The 18,558-nt window shown below is 39.9% G+C and overlaps 1 protein-coding gene across 2 annotated transcripts in view; it reads right to left on the bottom strand.

Moving 5' to 3' along the window:
* LOC110972677 (serine/threonine-protein phosphatase 2A regulatory subunit B'' subunit alpha-like) overlaps positions 1-7,403 on the bottom strand; it is a 74,896-nt gene extending 67,493 nt beyond the window's left edge. The window contains exon 1 of one of the 2 annotated variants that reach the window (XM_022223042.2): positions 7,112-7,403. The gene's annotated coding sequence lies outside the window, so the exon portion shown is untranslated. Of the gene's footprint in view, positions 1-6,960; positions 7,084-7,111 lie in introns of those variants that run through there. The other variant, XM_051950744.1, reaches the window with a different exon arrangement.
* Positions 7,404-18,558: the final 11,155 nt, after the last annotated feature.

The following is an 18,558-nucleotide window of genomic DNA, read 5'->3' as shown; positions in this document are numbered from 1 at the left end:
TAACAATGTGCAATAGTTTTATTATATTAAAATAGAGGCTATAAATATTATTTGTGTTTGTCTTTATGCTGAGGTAATAAATAAAACCAGATTTGAGGAGTTAACTTGGTGAATACGCTCTTTATGCTGACAGAAAAAATGGCCGCAAACTGTAAAAATAACTTTATATTTAGGGCTGTAATGAACAATTATTTCCACTGTTAAATATGAAATGATCGTTTTCTTGATTGATTGATTGATTAGTGCTTCACAAAGTTTAAGATGATGTCCTCAAATTGCTTATTTTGTCCACAACTCAAAGATATTCAGGTATCCGTCATAGTGGAGTACAGTGAATTTTCATATTTAAGATGCTTGAATCAACAAATTTGGAGCTTTTTTCTTAAAAATGTACGGAAAATGCTGAAATAGTTGACGATAAATTTAATAGTTGACATCTAATGGATCAATCATTGTAGCTCTTGATGCAATAATGGACGGAATAATGGAATTACACACATGTAAACAATGAAATATTCTAGTGAGACACACAATAACATACATGATTTGACCTTTTAACAAGTCTCTGGAACTCCAGTAATTATTAGAACATATCACTGCATCTTTGTCAAGTCCCCTTACTTCGACTTCATGGCTTCTTTAGGCTGCTGCCAAAATCTGCTAAGCAGTAAACCTAATCCGACCTTTTCCCCTCTGGCAGTAGCCTTGAAGTACTTCCTCACTTGTCTTTTGATTCTCTCCTTCTTCACATCTTTAAGTCGCTCTTCTTTCAAAATTCTGAGAAATCGGAGAAAGATCACAGACTCTCTGTCTCACCAAAAGTCATAACTCAATTCAGCGGGGCCACCTTTGTTTGTGCCGGCTGTGCTGGCTTTCATACTTTTGCAAAATGGAATCTCGTGATATGAAGTTGCCAGTCTCTATAAAAATGAGAAAAAAATGAAGATATAAAGTTGGATGAAGTATTTGGACTGAAAAAGAGCACCTGACGGCAGAAGGCTGATAACCGAGCAGAGTATGTAGCCTCAGGTTATTGAGCTGCAGCTCCGTGTGTGAACCCCTACCAAACACACACACCCACTTCTCACTATCACACTCACACTTTCCCTGTCACGTCTTCATTTTTAGCAGCCGGCAGTGTTACATGGAATATGAGATGACCACCCACCCACAAACACACTCACACACACACATATGCTGCTGGGAAATGTGAATGACTATGTCGCTAAAAAGGACCACGAAAACGCTCGATACAATCGTGCCTTGTGCTGCAGTGATGAGTAACTCACAGCGTTAGTGTGTCTGCGTGTGCACATGGGTGTATGCGCTCGACTTGTGTGTTGCACAACTGAGGGCAGGCGAGCACATGCGGGTGCGGAGAGCAACATAAATCACACTCTGAATCAATTAGAAAGCATAAATGTGAGAAGTCCAACAGCAGTCGGTGGCCTGGTACACAGTTTAATGTTGGCTTGATTACAGACACACCACACCCAACACACACAGAAACACACAACCAGACATACAGCCAGACACACAACACAGTTCAGGGTGTGGGTATGATGTAACTCACGGTTTCCCATAAAAGTAATCCAGAAATGACGCTTAATTAAAACTCTGTACGCCTCTGGATTTTCTCTTCTTTGTGTGCGTCTGCTGACAAACATGTACACAGAACTCTTATTCACTCACAGTAGCTTTTTGACAGAGTTAAACACAGATTTAGGGAGTTGTCCGGACTTAAATAAAGAGGTGTGTGTTGATGTTAGTTCAAACACAGTTTCCACTTCTGTTATTTTCCGGTTACATAACTTTTTTTTTTTTTTACTGACTGCACTCCTATTGTACACTATCCTGCATGTCTGAGCTGGTATAGATTCAACAGATACACAAAACACGTGCATCTTTTGAAAATGTAAAACAGACACGATATTTTTTTAAATGTGCCCACTCCCTTGGTTAGAAAACAATGAAAAAAAGGCAACTATTGACATTATTTTCTCAATTATCAAGCTAAATGCATCTTTATGTCCAACGGCAACCACAAACATCCTCCAAAATCACAGTTTTGAAACTTAAAAATGTGCATTAAAGTGCCACTCTAGCAAAGATGGAAACTTACAATGAACAAGACTGATGCTGCAAATCCTTCGTATCATTGAACCTCCAGAAATTCTGGATTGTTGCAATTGATTAAGTGTAGCAAAGTGCCTCACGGTAGTGGTCTGAGTTACTTTTTCCACAGTGCTACTCCCTATCGTCTTTCTTTGGACCTGTCTGGCAACAGAGGCTTTCTGTGATAAATGTGTAGCTTCCAAGTCCAAATTCAGTGGAATCCTGATGAAATCATCGAGGTTATTTTCTCAGACTTCTACAATCTCCCTTCAGACCTCCAGAAGACAGCAGGAATTTTAAAATTGTAGCAAAAGTACACTTCAGGACAAATAAACTGAATGCAACATGGTATGCTCTTTATTTTGATTGATTTGTAATAGAAGTCCCTCTGTATGCTTTGCTAGCGATAAAAAAGTGATATTTTTAAAAATATATATGTATATATCAAGTTAAGTCACATATCTTTATACAGAAAAAAATGACAAACCCAAATTTGTCTCAAAGTGCTGTATAATCTGTACAAATATGACACTTTCCATTCTTGGATCCTCAGCTTAGATAAGGCAAACCTCCCAAAATAAACTTTCTAACAGCAAAAAAAACACAAGAAACCACTGAAAAAGCAACAGAGGAGAAATCCCTCGTCCAGCGTTGACAGACATGCAATAAAAGTACAATAACTCATTCTGCTAAAGGCAATCTTTTGGGATTTTTCTGTCAAATAGACCACTAACAACATATATATCATGTGCCGTCTGACTTTCCAATCAAATATCAGAAACCAGTAAACTGACAAACTGTCACAGTTGATCTAAATCTAAAAATAATGTGCTATTTGTTGCTTTCGCCCCGGCAACAAGAGATGTTGCATTTAATGCCTAAAACAGATATTAATAGACGTGACATGAGCAAGAATGAAGCAAGACGTTGTGAGTGTGCAGTTTGTGACTCAGCCCGCTGATCCAACCTACATCTGTCTGCACTAAAACCTCCACAACCGCAGCCGTTACTCCATTACATCAGGACACTCCCAGCATATCCCAGTAGGACATTTGTTGCTAGGCACTTACTGTGCTTCTACACCTATCTGAGAGATGGATAAAACCCAGATTAATATCACACGTGAATGCCCTGCCACAGACACACACACATCAACTTAGAGTCAATCCCACAAAGCTTGGAAACAACAAGCACCTGTGAAAAGACACACATCTGTGAGGAACTGTGAGAAACCGTGGCTCACATCAATACAAAACGGACTCTGTCGCTCGTCCGCCCACCACTTTGCCCACAAAACTATCGACTCAAGCAGAGAAGGAGAACATTCGTCAAGTTATCTAGAAGTTAAAACCCAGAAAACAACCTTTTCCGCAACGTGTGGGTGAGAGGTGGTCTTTTAAAGCGATTAAACTGATACCAGTGTGTCTTTTTAAAACAGATCATGATGGGAAAAAAAGCACCTTCTAGCATCATTATTTCAGAAACCACTGTGCTGTGAGTCACATACAGGCGATAAAAAAGTTGAAATCCTTTGATATAAGAGCAAAACCGCAGCCACTTCTTGATTAATGGCGGAAGGAGGATGCAAACAGCAAGGCCCCTCACTCTCTCCTCCAAGTGTGAATTTACTCATTTTCCCCCTGTGGGTTGAGGCTCTTGGATAAGTTTACACAGTGAGAACATGTCAGACCCAGAGCTAACCCAACATCATGCTTCACACCAGTAAAGCATTGTTCAGTATATCAATGGCGAGGAGTCGAAACATGCTTGTTTTGTTTGTTATGCACCATAAAAAGGCCTTTGCTCCTCAGTTCAGACCGAAAAATGGTCAAAAATACGAAAAAAATATAGCCAAATCTTCTCTTTTCTAACAGAGCTGCGGTATGCAGTGTAGCAACTAATATCTTCTTTGAATATCAATGTAATGATTTCAGTTATGTTCTCATTTAACCAATTCCACAAACATAGCACAACATCTTTGAGTGAGGGGTGATAATGTGTTCTTTTGTCTGAAACCATAACATTTGTAGCATTTTTGCTTAAAAATACTTCTGGAATAAGCTTACTGTCCAAATTGTGGCTCAATCCTTTCTGGTTTTTGATCAACAAAGTGACTTTCCTAAATAAGCAGATCTGATATCAGCCAGATTTATTTATCAGCCCACAATGAGAAAAGACTCTTTGTCAATATTCATCCCAAAATGTAGCCTGTATTTAACTGCATAGAGCCAACAAATGCATTTTCTGCACAGCAGCAAGCCCTTGTCTATGGCCTCATCAGTGCATATTTGCATGCAGTTATTATTCCAGTAAATCAGTCAGTTTCATCAAGTGAGACTTTCAGATTTTAACTTATTAAAACAAGCAGAGTACAGATTGGTGTTCAGTACTGGCAGAAATAGAATAGAGAGACAAAAGCCAGATTGGTGCATCGCTGTAATTCACAATGGCACCAAATACAGAAAAGCAGAACGTCTTCATATTTTAGCAGCCAAAGCCCGAGGCGCTTGTGTGTTTCTGCGCGACGAACGATGAATCTAGTTACCGAGCATCATAATTGTCGTCGGCTTATCAAAATAATATGTTAATCAACCTGTAATTTCAATTCGGAGCCTGTCACCGATGGGTTTTTGTGATTACAACGCCGGCGCTGGCGTCTGTTTTTCTGTCTTTCTGAGGGTTTGCAGTGGGAGATGCGACACACACACGTACACACAAACTTCCACATTCCACACAGTTCATGCAGAGCAGTTTTTGTGGCCTTCCAAAGAGTCAGTGTGTCCAGCCGGGCTCGAGTTACAGCAGACAAGATCCTCTCGTTCCTCCCCACACACACACACACACACACACACACACACACACACACACACACACACACACACACACACACACACACACACACACACACACACACACACACACACACACACACACACATCAATCATCTTACAAATTCATCCAGCGAGCAGGCAGCGAGCAACAAGAGAGCATTGGTTTGTTGATCCCCTCTCTGACTCATTCCCGTCACTCTGCACCATGTACAAGAGAAAGAAGAAGGGCCACGCAACAGAAAGACTATATTTTAAGTCCAGAATTGTCTGGATTGCTTAAAGGTCCTTTAGAAATACATCTCTAGGAGTGTCGACGCTTTGACACCCAGGGAGCAAAGAAGAAAGAAGAACAAAGACGGATTCTTGTCTCCAGCTATAGTGGAAAATAACTTGGATGTATAACAATAAAAGCACAAGTGTGATGACTAACAGACTCTATTCACTTTCAACAATAGGTTGAATCAGCAGCTTGACAAACACCTAAATGAAAGCAGTTTCAAAAGCAACTAAATGCACTGAAGCGGACTGGATGGAGCACAAAAAGTTAAAAAAAAAATCAAATGATGAAACAAGAAAAGGGACATATGTCAGTGTCAAGGAGAGAAAACACACTTACACTTGAGAGCACCACATCAATTTGTGGCACTTTGAAATGAGACAGATTTGCTATAGTAGCCTTTTGCATGCAACAAAATCAAAGCAGTGAGGTTATTATGGGTCATTATTAAAAAAGAAAAGACCTGAAAGTGACTGAAGAGGTTTCTCAGAGTGTGTGTGTGCGTCTGTGTGTGTGCTGCATCTATTCTAGGAGAATTCCAGAGGGGAGACCCTGTGACCGACCCCCACCTCGCAGGATCTGACAGGATATCACCACCCGGACGACACACACATACACGTATGCGCACACACACATACGCACACAAACAAACACACTTTGGGAGCGTTGGAGGGCGTTCGCATAGACAGGAGACATACAGCGGTGACAAACTGCCAGCACATGTGTGTATTTACACCCAAGTTGTATTTTTTTCCATCCTATTTTTTCTACTTGCGCAACATAAATAAACGTATTTATGACATTGGTTACAGTGCTTTAAAGATGAATTTTTGTGATTTTAAATGTATTAACAGGACACCGATTTGCAGAAAACACCAAAGCTGCACAGCAAGCAATCGCAATTTACATAATTTTATATAATTAATCCATAATATTCTTCAAAAATTTTGCACAGATCCAAACCCAAACATTTAGATTTAAGCTAAATATACTGAATAAAGTGCATTAAAGCTGAAGTTACATTAAAGCACAGTTTCTAATAAATGTCATTTGGTGATGCCGGTTTACTTTAAAGGATTCAATTGGCTTGAAATCAGATTTTGGAGCTATAAACTGGCACAAAGTGCAAAAAATGTGGTTTACTAGTTTTTGTAGTGTCGTGCATCATGACATCCACGCTTCAAGTTTTACTGCTGAGCGCAAATAACTCAGGAAGTCCAATAACAAAATCATGTTTCACATATACATTTCGGCAAAGCAAATATTTAACTTGGAAAAATCCTCAAGATTAAGCTGCAGCAATGCAAACTGTTCCTTTCAGAGCACCCAAATGATCCAAGTCCATCCATCTTCAACCAGTGGCATCAAGGCTATTTGTAACTCAATTTGGATCAACTTAAATAAATTTTTTAAAAAATCACCTTTTTCCAGTGCACTAGAGCGAGCATATTCAATCCAGCATACAAAATTGCACTTAAACACAGGAGTTTAGTTCACTTGCGCTTAGAAAATCCAGCTACCTGAGCGCTTCAGGACCTTTCTTCTAAGGTTTCACTCACATGAGCTGTGCCTACTTTTTGCAGCTTGCAGGTTCAGATTGCTCCTCTTCCTTTTAAGATCCGCTACGATCTGCAAACTTCCTTTTCCACGCAACTGGAGGATCCCCCACAACGCACACACACACAGACGCGCGCGCGCGCACACACACACGTACACAATGTGGAAGGACGCACGCACCTTTACGCGCAGAAACACTTGAATAAACACGCCCTGGCTCCAGCTGACGGTTCAGGCGAGATCCACATTACGCGTGACACAGCGAGGAAACGGTGAAGTTTCCAAACAGACAGACAGAGGAGCGAACACTCATTTGGACACCATCGCCTACCTTCTTGTTCTCCTCCAGCCCTCCTCCTCCACCTCCTCCTCCTCCAGCCGTCTCCAAACTCTGTCACGACGAGGCTCGACGCAGACTGCGAAATCAAACAGCCGCTTTTTTTTGTCTTGTGTCGGTAACCGAGGGAACAGCAGAGAGAAACGGAGGTTTGCTTCAACACGCTCGGTGTGTGTGTGTGTGTGTGAATGTGAATGTGTGTGTGGGGTGGGAATACGTGAGTGTGACAGCTCACGGAGAGAATGAGCAGAGAGAGGAGAACCGGGGAACTTAGGGGGAGTTCCCGTTAACAGACCGGCGGGGCGGGGGCTCCAGCAGAGTGACAGGCTGGCCAGATTTTTTTTTTTTTCACGGCTCGTTTGTGCAGTCTCGGGGAGCACAGAGCAGAGTAACACATGCATTCATACCCAAGTGTTGTATTTGCACTGCAGGTTCTAATATTCCAACTTCATGCATGTGAGTGCAGTTTCTCTGCACTGCGTTCCCCCATGTGTCAGGATTTCACCTCCATATGAAACACAAAAGATCATAAAATGAGTCTACACGTATAAATTAGTGCTACACCTGACAGTTATGTCCATTATCAATTTGGTGATAACTTCTTGATTTATTGATCTTTTGTTCTACCATGCAAATAATTTTTATTTTTATTTTTTAAATGGTGCCAGGGCTGAGAATTACTTTTCATTAACAATCTAGTGATCATTTTGTATGGAAGCCCGTTTCTGCCAACTTACTATCTCATAATTATGGCTTACTATCTCATAATTACGACTTTGTATCTTATAATTATGAGATAACATGTGACTTTTTTTTCAAGTGGTGAAAATGAGCTTCCATAATTTTGCAATTAATTAATTGCGAATTCATTCTCAATTGATTTTCCTTTTGCTCATGCAAATTTTTAAAAATTCAAATAAATTGGTGCTGTAGATGACAATTATTTTCATTAACAACCTGCTGATAATTTTTCAAATAATTATCTGGGGAAAAAAACGTGCTCCAGCTGACAATTGTTTGCAGAATCAATCTTCTGAAAACGTCTTCATTTATTTTTTTGTTCTTGTATGCTTGTTTTAAAAAAGTAAATCACTGCTACAGCCAATGGTTATTTCCATTATCAGTCTCCTCATAATTTCTCAATTACCTATTCATTTTTTCATACAAATATTTCAAAATTTTAATAAACAAATGCTACAGCTGACAATTATTTTCATTAACAATCTGCTAATACTTTTTCAGTTAATTTAAAAAAAAAATCTTGGTAGCATTTTGCCAAAGCCCATCTTTAGTTTTCTTGTGCGTGCAAATAACTGTTGAAATCCCAATTTTATTTGATTTACTAGGACTGAAAACTGCATGGAAACTGGCATGTACGGTAGTCTCATTTGAAAAGCTGTGAATTTCTGACATTTTCACAAAAAAATGTATTTAAACAAATTTTGCTATTTGTTTCAGCAGCCACATGAAAAAAATTCCAGACAATGTGTTCATTTCATCTGCTGAGACACAAAGAAAACCTTTTTTTTTTTCACCGGCACCTACCAAAACTCGATAGAGTTTGTTCCTCCGGTCGCTGAGTCAGTGGAGCTTGCTGGGTTAGTGTCTGTGGATCTCACTCTGCTCTATCTATCCTTCTTGTGGGCTCCTGACATCTTCATGATTGATCCAGTTGGGATTTTGTCGTATTAGGTGTTTGTGAAGGGCTTTAGATTTGTAAATGGTTTTAAGGTGTGAATTAAAGAGCACAAACAAATAAAATGCACCTTTTCTCTTAGAACACTGTCTATGCCTCACCTTTCTGTCTGTCCTGTGTTTGTTTTATGTTTCACTTGGGTGTGCACAGCCCTCAATGGCATAATGCAGGAAACAGCTTGAAATAAACATGATAGGTTAATTTGCCATGAGGGCAGGTGATGGTCACAGTCACAAAGAAGAAAAAAAATTGCACATGAAGCTTAAGCAATGGCACCATGGGTGGTTGGTGTCATTTTTGAGCGGACTTGCAGACAAAAAAAAAAAAAGAAAAAAACACACAAAGAAAACCAACGGATGAGACGTCGGCGCAAAAGAGTCCAACATTTCTGAGGGAAGAATCAATTTGCATCAATTTGATGTTAATAAAGAAGGAAACAGCAATGTGAGAACAGAACAGAAATTATTTCATTGAAAGTGGAATTGCTGAAAAAAAAATCACAGTTTTCCTACTAAGTGACACACACGCAATAATGTTTTGTTCCTATTATGCAAAATAAAATAATCTCAAAGCATGCATCTGCAGCACTCACACTAGAATTTTGCCTGAAAATATATGACTTAAATAAGAGAATATTTAATAAATCAGTAAACAAGGCTAAACTGCAGTGCGACTTTCTATACGATTTTGATTTCTCTAAGAAAACAGATGTTTACACACCATAATGTCCAGTAGCTTCGGCTAATGGCATCTGTCGTCATGACACAGAGCACAGCTGGTCTTCAGAGGGGACGTGATAAACCTACTTTTTACTTTTTCACCTGTTTAAACCTGTTTTCTGTCACAAGTGTACCCATTGAAAATTGGCAAAATGATAATTACTTCAATAACAAGTTTCATTATCACTTTCACTTTGGTGTTTCTTACCTGTGCCGTGCTGCCAGTTTTACACCAAATCTGCAACAAAGCATGCTTTTTGCGGGGGAATATGAGCACCTTTCTGGGGTCCATGACATGAATAATTTGGGGAAGCTGCACAGTTCACATCCCTGAAGCTTCCAATGATCCTGTAACTGCCACAGTCTGTGAGATTTACGCTGCGGGCTGCTTTCAATAATGGCTGAATTATAAATGATCAAACTGAAATGCAAAGTTTTACATCAGGCAGCAGGTATAGTAACAGCTGATTTGCTGAAGAGCAAGACTTCTGTGCTCAAAATCTGTGTTTCTATGGAGACCAGGTAGTCGAGTTCAGCGCGGACTGCAGATTGTGATACAGTTTGAGTTTATGGATGTCGACAAGACGTTTTTGTTTTTTTTTGGTCAGTCACTTGTCTGAGAGTAACATCCAAACAGGCCCCTTTTTTTCCCAATCCATTTATGTCGTGTTGATAGAAAGTGACTGAAATCCTGCATGTTTGACCCGCATGCATGACCTCTGTTACTAGATCCATATGTTTAAAGGGGCTGATGGCACTTCGGTGTCTTCCATCACTGCTTTTAAAGAGCTGGTGAGGCTGCAGTTCTAGCAGATGACCCAAGAGGGGAAAAATAGCTAAAAGGGGGACGTAGTCTCTGGTTGTGTTGGCGTCGGTGTGAAGTTACAACGCTGATGACTTAGAGTCAGACCTGCTGATGGACGATGTGCGGTGGATTTGATTTAAAGCAGCTCTTTACACACATGCGCACATTTAAACAAACACACGAGCTCACACCTAAGATTCCTCTCCAAATCCTCCTGGAATGTGTCTCCTGTAACAACATCAACTATCACAAGGTCCGCGTCACATGACCAGTACTGCTACTTTGTGTGTGTGTTTACGCGACTGTGTGTGCATCTGTGGGTGTTTGCGTGTGTTAAATTACCTTGTTCTGCCCACAGGGTAAAAATAAATGCACTCAATTAGAGGAGGAGCCAGCAGCATTACAGGAAGAGGACCAGCCAGACACAACAACAAGTCTCCTAAACATTTTAGAACACTTAACATAGCAAGGTCCTGATGGTTATTCCATCTCAACCCATCTCTGATTTGCTTGAAGCTGTTTTATCCTAAACTATTTATATTGAAATACAATCTGTGACACTGTAGAGTGATTTATGCAGTGCTTTCTGAGATACGGTTTTCAAAAATCGACCCACTTTCAGCACATTTTTTCAGAGATTGAAATCTAAAGCTATGTTTGAATGACAAAATTTCAGGAACTATTCAAGATAAAAGCCTGAAATTTTCACTGCTATTTATCATCATGCTATTAATTCAGAATCGGCGATAGTGGACACATAGATCAAATTATCTCTGATTATTGGTGACATGAAAACATCCATCTTTGAGCACACATTTACACAAAACTTCATCATGCAGAAGTCAAGTAGTGATATTTTTAGTACCATATTCAGTTACATGTCAATGAGAAAACAAAACATAAAGAATACTTTTTAATATGAAATATTTGATGACAAAAGTGAGAAAAGTGATTTTTAAACTGATTGAGCAAGTGTGTTAAGTTGTACTACAAAAACACAATTACATATATTCTAATTTTATAATATTGTTAGATAGCCTAAATCCAATTAAACAGACTTCCAAAGTTTTCAGAATGGTTCTCAAAATATAACTTTGAATTTTTTATTTTTTATTTTTTAATATGGTCATATTCTTTCGGTTCAGACCCCACTTTGTAGACCTAAACCCTGATTTGGGGAGATTCCTTTTCACATATCAACTCACCCATTATCCCAGACTATTTGATCCGCTTCTCCAATATTACAGATACTGAATCAATGAAACTGTGAGAAATAACAGTGAAGATTTCAGGCCTTAATCTTTAATAGTTCCTGAGATGTCGTCATACAAACAAAGCCTCAAATGTTGAAATGTGAAAAAACATGTTCAAAGTGGGTCAACGGATGAAAGTGTTGATATATCACACTAAAATTTACAGATGCCATTCTAAATATCTATAGTTTATGATCAAAAAATGCCCAGGGAAACCAAAGATGGTCAAGCAGAAGACCTCAGATGATCTGACATGAAATAACCCCTAAAGATTTCAGATCACTCAGCATAGCAAGTTCATGAGCAGCAGTGAGCAGAATATAGTTTTACCAGGCGTCTAATTATGTCTGCAATGATTGGGAACCCAAATTAGCAACAGCAATAAAGTGAAACCTTAAAGCTTCTGTTCACCCAAATTGACCTTGCTTTGCTAATTGAGTGTGAAACGATCATTTAGGCCTGTTTTTGTTTTCCATAAAATGAATCATTTGAACCAAAACAACAACTGGAGACTTGGTTTCTTTCACAACTCTTGCCAGGCTCCATTAAGCCTTTCAGAGGGGAAATCTGAGGAACAGAGCGGCGGCTTTAGCCCAGAGACAAGAAAAACACCTCGACTAGAAGTCAGAAAGAGAACAGCCTGGCTGTCCTGGAGATGAAAAAGAGACGTATAGAGGAGAGAGCTGGAGGGATAGAAAGAAAAAGGCAACAAGGGCGCTGACACATCCTGACAAAAAGGGACAGAGAGCATCACTCAGCACCTCACACACCAGCATAGATGGACTGCACCCACACCCCACATGAGAACTTAAGGATCAGACACCTGGGGCTGAGCTGCCGCTGAAAGCGACAGATGCCAGGAATACAGCATCACACAGAGAGCCAAGGACGGCGGGGTCACACTTCCACTCACACTTCACAGTTCAAATATTCGGGCCTAAATCTGGCAGACAGAGGTGGGCTTATTACTAACGCACACTTAATAAAACCCTTCGTTTTTACAAGGTGAGCCTGCCTGAATGTGTACGTGTGTGTTTCTACTACCAGCAGGCTTGTCAAACTTTGGGCTTTGTCTCCACGGGGAGACGTTAGCGAAAAAGGGAAGAGTTTTATTAGAGTGTAGATACCAGCTGTCTAAACCGGCTCCCCTTTCTCGAGACTCTCTTCCTGTCTTCTTCTGCAGCTTGTCGAGGTCCAATACGGCAGCTAAAATGTTCTCATCCACGCATAATTCGCTAAAACCCCACAAGCCACAACCGCGGTCTTATGTGCTGATAAAACAGGCAATCACTCACATATTTAGCATGTGGATGTGTGTTCTGGAGGTGACCCCCCCACCACCACTACTGCCACCATTTGTTTGACTTATCTGCCTGTTTATCTGATGTATCTTCTCCGGTTGCTGCCTACTGCATCACTCACACCCTCTCACCACCGCAACAGCTGCCAATTGTCAGCGCCGCTCTGCAGCAGCTGAGGTCGGATGCAAAAAAACAAAAAAAATCGTGTTTAACAGCCTCGGTTCTGGCTGAAGGGGACGTGGAGGGGTGGGGGTTTGGTTAACAGAACATCAGGATCCCATTTAGACCGGAGTGAGGCCTGTGGGAGCGGGCCGGGGCGTCGGCCGAGCATGCCGGGGGGAAGGAAGTGGAGGTCATGCCTGTTTGCATGTTCATCTGCATGTTTTGTAACTGGAGTTTAATCACAGACGCACACGTTAATCCCTGCGTGCCTCATGCGCTCTGCTGGTTTGTCTTTAATGTGGTCGAGCATGTTGGTTTCGGCTCTCCTCAGCAGAACAGTACGAGGTCGCCCTGATGCACGCCCGGGTTAAAGGTCAGGGCCGAGGCATGCTGTCATCCACATCAGTTCGACTCTTCACCTTCGACCCTTCGCTCTGCCCAGGCCAACTGAAAAGCCCTTTTTCCAGACTGTGGGATGCATAAACTGAAGAACCAAATGTGCTCTCTGCTGCTGACCACACTGTAAATAAATGAAAATGAAAAAGAATGCTTCACAGTTTTTAAACAACAGTTTACTGTTTTGTTTTGTTTTTATAGATGTTCTCTGTATAGCTGAATTGCAGATAATAACTCACAAAATACCGGAAAATGTAAATATTAACCATTAAAAAACAGGCCAGAGCTGTAAATTAGGTCTAGATTCAAAATCTGTACTTTTATGAATGGTAATTTGCCATATAATTTCACTGTTTTCTTACTGTAGGCAAATCACCCTGAAATGCTGACCTGTTTTCCATTGTTTGCTAACTTACAGACAAAACTAGTAAAATCAAAGAAAACAAGCATTCATTTACATCCATCCATCCTCTATATACCACTTTATCCTCACTAGGGTTGCAAGGGGTGCTGGAGCCTATCCCAGTTGATTCGGGCGAAGGCAGGGGACTCCCAGGACAGGTCACCAGTCTGTCGCAGGGCTACATATACAGACAAACAATCACACTCACATTCACACCTACGAACAATTTAGACTACCCAATTAACCTCAGCATATTTTTGGACTGTGGGAGGAAGCCAGAGTGCACGGAGAAAACCCACACATGCACAGGGAGAACATGCAAACTCCATGCAGAAAGATCCCAGGCCCACTCCAGGATTCAAACCGGGGATCTTCTTGCTGCAAGACCAAAGTGCTAACCACTAGGCCACTGTGCAGCCATTCATTTACATGTTAACTGTCAAATACATTTTTTTAAAAAAACAGGCCAACACTGTAAATAATGTCCTCATCAAAAATCTTCACTAATTACAAATAATAATCTGTTCTTTTACAACGTTTCACCGTAAAATGGCACAATATTTGCAGTATCAGCAAAAATATTGTTTGCTGTCATTTGACAGACAAAATATCTATATGAAGGATTGCTATTTTTTTAAACTATTTTAAAGATTCTCCGCATTTTGTCAAAATACAGGTAATAAATAGTACAATCTAAGTTTTAAAAAAGTACTAATTTATAAGTGAACCATAAAAAATTAGGGTTAAGCTGTAAATAATGTTAACATTAAATAAAATCTGTACTTTTGTAGATGATGAGTTGTTCTCTTACTGTGTTTGACTGTAAAATTACACAATTTTTATTGTATTTAAATCTGCAAAAATAAGTATTTCACAAAAACTTGACATTTTTTGAAAGAAAAGTTAAGAATTGATTGTTTTTTAAACTATCACAGAGGAAAAAAAGACAGAAATAGGCATTAAGTTGCACTTTGCCTTAAAAAAATTGGACAATATCAACATCAAAAATCTGTATTTTTACAAATACTATTCAAATAGTAATTTTTTTACAGTGAGTGATAATGAAATTTTAATCTGCTAAAAATGTAATTGTTTTGCTGATATTTTTTTAATCATTTTTATTGTTTTTGAACATCATAGTATTCTGGTGTTATGCTTTGTTTTTTAAATTCTATTTTTCTTTAACATATTTTTCTGGTACCCTTGCTGCCAGATTTTCAGACTTTTTTTTTTACACATTTTTTTATATATAGTGCACAGTAAAAGGACCAAGCCATCCATCCTTCTAAGTCCAGAATCCTTGGGAGAGCAAATGGAAAACTTGACTCAAACAGGAACTAGATATGAGCTGGTTCTGAGCTGCTGATGGAAAGACTTACTTAAAAATGGAGGAAGGAAGTCTGACACACACACACACACACACACACACACACACACACACACACACACACACACACACACTAAAGAAATAGGGAGAAATTGTCAAAATGGCGATTAATGATCACATGAAACCTCCTCCCACCTCTACAACTGAATCAATCAGTAAATATCTACCTGGCAGAAAGGAGGGCTGCCCTGAAGTAACCAGAGCAGCCCTCCTTTTCTTATTTACAGTAAACCAAGAGTTTAATTCATTCTTCCTGTCATCATTAGTCAGAGTCTGTCTTTGCCCGTGGCTGTTTTGTGTGGGCATTTAATCCAGAATCTCATGTTGCTGTTTGCTGGCCTTTGCACTATGACTAAGAAAACACAAAGCAGAAGGGACTTAGAAAAAACTGATTTTCTCTGACAAATGTGCGTCTACACTTACACATTTTCTTCCTACTTGAGCTCAGAAAACCACATTGTACGTTGGTTAATAGCTGATTTTGTACATTCAAACTAAGAGATTTCTTCATTATCCGCTCTGTTTTGTATCCTCGCTTACGAAGTTTCGCGTTGTGAAAGCGATTGCACCTCTCAGGGACAGTAAACTGTTTGAAACACATGTGGCAGAACAATCAGTGTCAAAGGTCTTTCTTTTTCTCACGCTGTTGTTGTACATTCATCTGAAAACTCCAGCCAAGTGCTGTGAAAAAGACAAAGACTTAAAAACGAAAGAAATCCACATCCTTTAGATGTTTTGTCACCAGTAGAGCAAATTGCCAGTTATTCAGCCAATTAAGGACACAGTGTACTTGAACGCCTCGCATCCACAACAGCATGCCATCCAGAACAGAAAAATATATAGGTAAATGAGTCTGCTTTTGTTGCCTTTGTCTCAGACATGACACCTTGCTTCGCAGGGGGACGGAATAACAACAGGTTGTTGTTTGTCATTTCAGAAATAGAGTCTGTGTTGCAGCTGAAGCACCAACTGGCCTCTTGTCCATGACATTCCTGAATACCGCAATTCATTATTGTCACTGTGTGGAGGTGTACGTGTCCAGTTGCACAATGCATTGTATCCTTTTGTGTTTGAAATAATCACTTAAATGAATAATAAATTGCAAAGAAAAGGATTTTAAAGCAGATTCAAATCAATTGTTGTTTCAGATACTTTCAGTTCGACTCATCACACATCCTATGCTTCAAAAGAAGATGGTAGCGTTTCCTTTGATTCCCAGATTCTGCCCTTTGCCCGACTTTATGGACATTCCTGCTTTATAACGTTAAGAAACTGGCACAGTTAGGTATGTGCTAACTGAAGACGGCTGAGCTGTTTCAGAACAGTGAAGATGTTGCTCTTATCTTATCTTATCTTGTCTGACATTGGGCAAGCCTGCTCAGTGGAGGTGTTCAAAGCACAGCTAAAGACCTGCTTATTCTCTGCTGTATATGAATCCTAACTGTGAGGTGCTGTGTCTTTTTAGATATTGTTCTTATCAGTTTTATAGTTGCTATTGTTGCTATTGTGTCTTCTTAGCCATTATTTTTATCCATCATCATTTTATTATATTTTATCTGTTGCTTGCTCTGTAAAGCACTTTGATTTGAAAGTGCTATATAGTTATTATTTTCTTACCTTAACTTGACTTTAACTTCTTTTAACTATCTTAACCTAGCTTAACTTAACTTCAACTTATTTTAACATAACTTAGCTTATCTGATCTCATCTCGACTCAACTCAGCTGTTGAGTTTGTTAATCCTCTCTTTCCTGCTCTCATGAGAATATAGAAAACACTTTTGCAGTGTTACACTCAGTTCCTGTAGGCTAAGGAGATGACTGGTAGTTTCCTCTTTTACCAAAAGGAGCAGCTGTCATAGCTTACGTTTATCATGTATCATGTGGCACGTCATCCTGCTGTTGACTCAACTGGAGTCAAGTTGCTGCAAATCTTAGACTGGTGGCAGGTTATCCATAACATGGAGCTGCAGAATTATGAAACTACAAAGGATATTGGGTAATATTCTGTCCTATTAATCATCCAAACTGGCCTTTTACAGATATATACTGACTTAGTTATATTCAAATGTCCCAGTCATGACAGCGCGACGTCGCTTCAGCCGGAACCTAAAACTGAGGAATTTGGATCAGAGGATATGAAAGCTCCGTGCAAATTCGGTGTGAAAAGACACAATCCGCTGTGCTTTCTCAGAATGAAAACGCTTGTTTATAGTATTTTACCCAGACACAGCTGGGCGGTGTACGTTCAAGTGCACTGCAGGGAGAATTTACGATGCCTTTGTGTCTCTGTGGCAAACTGACACAAAAAGAGAAACACATTCTACACATGTGCATGCATTTCATTCATCCCTCATCAGTCATCGAGAGCCTGCAGCATCCCAGTTTAAATGACACATTAAGGGCGCTACATTCCTGGTTTCACATGCACATCAGCCACATCAACATAATGCAAATTGTGTTTGCAGGAGGGCTTTAGCGTATAACAATAAAGAGTAATGAAGAGACGACTGTTAAAGCACATGGCCGTAACTGGCTTGTATTCTGTGATTTCTACGAGCGTTATTTGGGTCTTTTTCAACTCCATTTGAGTCCAAGATAAGAATAAAAGATACAGAAGAGTTAATTCAAGGTGTTGTAAGGGCAGAATCAGGACAGAGGCCGCCTGAAATGGAAAACCTTCATTTCTGCCTCATGCTTTTAGTCATGTTAAATAGCTATAAGTGTAATTCCAGTCAGCGACATGAGAGAGGGGCCCTCTCCCTGCCCTCCATACCACAGACTGGAGGGAGACGCCAGGCCAACACACAGGAGGGAGGGACGGGGGCAGGAAGAGGGAATTTTATTGCACACTCTTTACAACACACATACACACACACACAAACACACAGCCTCGGAAGCACATATATCACATTTACAATTTAAGCTTTCTGCTGATGCGCACATGCAGTGGGATTTTTGGAAAGTGAGCAAGTATGGCATCGGACTTAAAGTGATCTTTTGAATGCGCAACACTGGACCCCGCGGAGGATTTAGGATTTCAAGATGACTGCAGAAAGTGTGCAGTTCGGTGCGTCACCAGTAACTGTAGTTGCGGTGGGAACTGGACTGTAAGAGGTTGCAGATGACCACAGCAGAAAAAAGCAAGCAGTTCTGAAGCACGGTTCACCTTCTGCTGTTCGTTCGTATTCTTAGGATGTCACAAGCTTCATGCATTTCTTCTTCTAGCTATGCACTGGAGTTACATTGTTCAGTTTGCAAAGTTGAAAAAGACATATAATGCTTTGTTTTAGGATGTAATATCACAATGCACCAGTGAGA

Source organism: Acanthochromis polyacanthus, chromosome 1, assembly GCF_021347895.1.
Source record: "Acanthochromis polyacanthus isolate Apoly-LR-REF ecotype Palm Island chromosome 1, KAUST_Apoly_ChrSc, whole genome shotgun sequence".
Lineage (NCBI taxonomy): Eukaryota > Metazoa > Chordata > Actinopteri > Pomacentridae > Acanthochromis > Acanthochromis polyacanthus.
Note: the sequence above shows the minus strand (reverse complement) of the source record. Positions and strands in the feature narration are given on the sequence as shown.